General features: G+C 35.9%; 1 non-coding gene across 1 annotated transcript; it reads left to right on the top strand.

Annotated features, from left to right (window-relative positions):
- Positions 1 to 946: 946 nt before the first annotated feature.
- On the top strand, positions 947 to 1,054 carry LOC133793307 (small nucleolar RNA R71). Its single transcript, XR_009874757.1, has one exon. It is a non-coding gene; the product is annotated as a small nucleolar RNA R71 (small nucleolar RNA).
- Positions 1,055 to 3,842: the final 2,788 nt, after the last annotated feature.

Consider the following 3,842-nt stretch of genomic DNA (forward strand, 5'->3'; position numbering starts at 1 on the left):
TTAGATTTGAATTTCAAAGATTGAGATTTATTCAAATAATTAATTATATTTGATAATTAAGTCAAATATCCCTAAAATATAGTTTGAATAAATAATTAAATAATTATGTAAAAAACAAATATCCCTAAAATATAGGGTGGTGCATGACACACAGTCCATGGATTGTGTGGCGTGTACTACACATTTGTTCAATGATAGATTTTTCAATTTTATTTATTTAATTAATTAATTAATAGAAAATTCAAAAGTTAGTTTTTTTATACTTTCATTAATGAGATAATTAATTAATTAATTAAAAGATAAATTGTAAAATTGTTACAGATTTATTTTTTAAATTTAAATATTTTTAATTTAAGTTAGATTTATCAGAAAATAAGAAATGCTATATTATTCGCTCTAAAGAAAAGAACGATACTTTTCTGTCTCTCCTTGAAAAAGATAAAGAACCAATCTCAGGCCTATTCTTTTTGTCTCATGTGTTGAGTATATAAAGTAGAATCAGAAATTAACTATCCTTTATTTTCTAAGTGCCCACACACTTCTTGAGGTGTAGAGAACGTTGTGGAAGATCTTGTTGTGAGTACCTGTGAGCAGCTTGGCTAGGAAGTTCGTTCAAATTACGAAAAGATAGCAAAGACACTTGATAGGCATCAAGAGGTATGTTTTCTATTCTTTTCTTGCTTATGATTAATGTATGTATATTAATGGATCAGCATATTTAAAAGTAGTTTAAATATGTTACAACATTTTTGTTGTACACTGGGCTAACCCACCACCATTCCGTTGTGCATTAGGAAACGCGTTCCTAACAGCCATGTCTTCTAACAATTCATATGCTTCATTGGCATTCTTACTCATGAATGCCCCACCAGCTGCAACATCATTTATGGTATGAGTAGTACCACACAACCCATTATAAAAATTGTTGACCAGCATCCACTTCTAAATACCATGATGGGGGCATTTTCTCAACAACTCCTTGAAATGCTCTCATTCATCATACAAAGACTCCCCCTCCATCTGATAGAAATTATTAAACTCTGCCCTCTAATTTGCTGCCTTTGATGGAGGGAAGAAATTGGCCAAGAATTTTTGAGCTAAATCCTGTAAAGTATTTATAGAGTTGGAGTGAAGGGAGTTCAACCAACTTTTTGCTCTATCTTGCAGCGAAAATGGGAATAGCCTCAACCTGATTGCATCGATGCTCACCCCATTATACTTGAATGTTGCACATAGCTCTAGAAAATTAGATATGTGCATATGAGGATGTTTTGAAGGTAAGCCACCAAATTGCACGGTGGACTGCACCATTTGTAAGATCACCTACTTAATCTCAAAGTTATTATCTTCCACAGCCGATGGGCTTATACATGTTTGCACTCCCGTAACATTTGGGAATACATAATCCTGTAAACTTCTCACAGTGGGATTATGAGCTTGTCATTGCACCACTTCTAGCACCCCTTCATTCAACCCATCATTATTTTGAGGATTTACCATAACGACAACTGGACCAGAAGCTCCCTTGTTTCTACGATTCTGTCTACACACTTTCTCAATCTTAAGATTTATAGCAACAAGGTCATCTGCACCTCTTCTGCTACGCATATAATAGAACTCCCTGAAAAAAGGGTCAAGAATGCATGCAAACACAAGTTAGAAACAGTTGAAGGAACAATCAAATAAGAAATAGAATTAATTATATTGATATTTATAATTTCAAGTCCCCAACAACGACACCAAAAACTTGTTGTGAAATTTAACGCTATGCAAGTGCACACAGTTGCAACATGTAATAAATCTTGGTAAGACCAAGTATCGTCCCACAAGGACTGAATTATCAATTACCAATTAACTAATTTGTTTTGTTTCTATTTGGTTAACAATATTTTTGGTTGTAAAAGTAAAGAACAAGAACATAAACTGTTGTAAATTTCAAGAATAAAGAAATATAAAGAAACACAAGAAATAAATTCAAGATTAAATAATTAGGGGTTTTAATCTCATTAAGTATCCCTCCTATCAATTACTAATGCAGGTTTTCTTTTCTCCTTCTTACAAGCTAGCAATTTTTCAAATGTAGTTTATAGTTAGGTTACGAATTACAAACCTCGACCAAGATAAGAATTTTCTGTATTCTATGATAAATTCATCAACTACGAAGCATTAACATTCACATTTTTAATATGCCACATAAACAATCACGACACTCTCGTTCTATGATTAAGCTTATGTCTAACCTATGAAAGCATAATTAAATCTCACTTTTAATATTTTAATTAAAAAACATGTAGATTATGATACTAGATGGCCAATCAAATATCAAACAATAAGCATAGATAGGCAAGAGACTTAAAAACTGAAATGGAAAATCAACTTTGCATTAAATCATAATATGAGTTCAAGTGACTCAATTAAAATCCCTAATAACAAATTTAGTTCATAATCATCATTATCAACATAAACAACAATGGAAAATAACATATAATTCTAAGCTAAAAGAAAAATAACTGTTGAAAATAATTGGTCGTGCTCCACGGTGTATTCCTTGCTCCCCAAAATCGTCCTCCCAAAAAGCCTGATTCTCTCCTCTCGAAATTAGGTTTGAAAACTAAATTTTTTCTTCAGCAGCAATGCAAGCCACGACCCAACATTTTAAGCGTCGCCACCCGTGTCAATTTAGGCTTCGCGTGGACGTTAGGGATGCTGCGACCCAACCTTTTCAGCTCCGCGACCCGTGTAAATTTTCTTGGTAGACAAAGTTAGGCACGCCCTGATCCTCTATTTCTGCATCACGACCCATTGTCTATCCTCGAAAATAGGCTTTTTTCCTTGGACCAGGTCGTGGCTTTGATTCATCTTTTCACAGAATAAATACCAAAAAGCCAATTTTTCATCATTTTTCTGCCAATTTGCTCCAATTGTTATTTTCCTTTATTTATAAGCAAAAACCTGAAAATAAGCAAGAGTAATGCATAATGTTGCACTAAACAACACAAAATATTAATAAAAACAACCTAGACACTACCTAAACACAACACAAAACTACACTCAACACAAGGCAACACAAGGAGAGCCCCCTCGTCATTAAGGAAGTTGCGGTTGCGATGGAAGACGAGGCGGGAGTCAAATTGTCTTCCATGCCTCAAGGTAAATCTCTGATTATACTTTACTACCTCCCTTCTCGAATGTTGCCAAGTCTTGAAGCAACGCTGGTCCTCGGAGGAGTACCAAGATTTCATTGACGTGTTCCTCTGCAACCCGAGGAGGAAGAGGCACCCTAAAAGATTCGAGCCTCTTGACGAGTCGACGACCATGTATGCCTCCTGGTTAATTATGTATGAAACCAACTTAATGCAGGAGATGGGTCGATTCGTACGCGAATTTGCTAATACTATCCTCCATTCCGAGGAGCCTGATCGTGGTGGGGCTCCTGAGGAGTTTTATTTTTCCTTTTTGCATATGTTTTATTCTGTTGTGGTTTTCATTTATTTTATTTGTACTAACCAGGGTCTTTCATTTGTGCAGACAGTATGCGCCTTTCTGATTTGGTGCCTTCAAAACATCAAAGGGTGTCAGGAACTTTTGAGATTGACATCATGACAGCTCCAACAACAGTGCCCATGCAAACATCAACTTTCCAAGCACCCTTTGCTACTACCCTTACAACCCCTGGCCTGAGCGCAACAGCTGCCGGTGAGGTCATTGACCACAAGACTTCCTCTCCCCAAGATGAGGGTTTTTTAGGCAAGGCAAAGAGATCCCTTCCAAACCCCCTCAAGCCAAGGTCCCCTAGTTGGTCATCCTCGTAGAAAACTATGAAGATGATGAGTTGGAGTTGC

Source organism: Humulus lupulus, chromosome 7 (genome assembly GCF_963169125.1).
Source record: "Humulus lupulus chromosome 7, drHumLupu1.1, whole genome shotgun sequence".
NCBI lineage: Eukaryota > Viridiplantae > Streptophyta > Magnoliopsida > Rosales > Cannabaceae > Humulus > Humulus lupulus.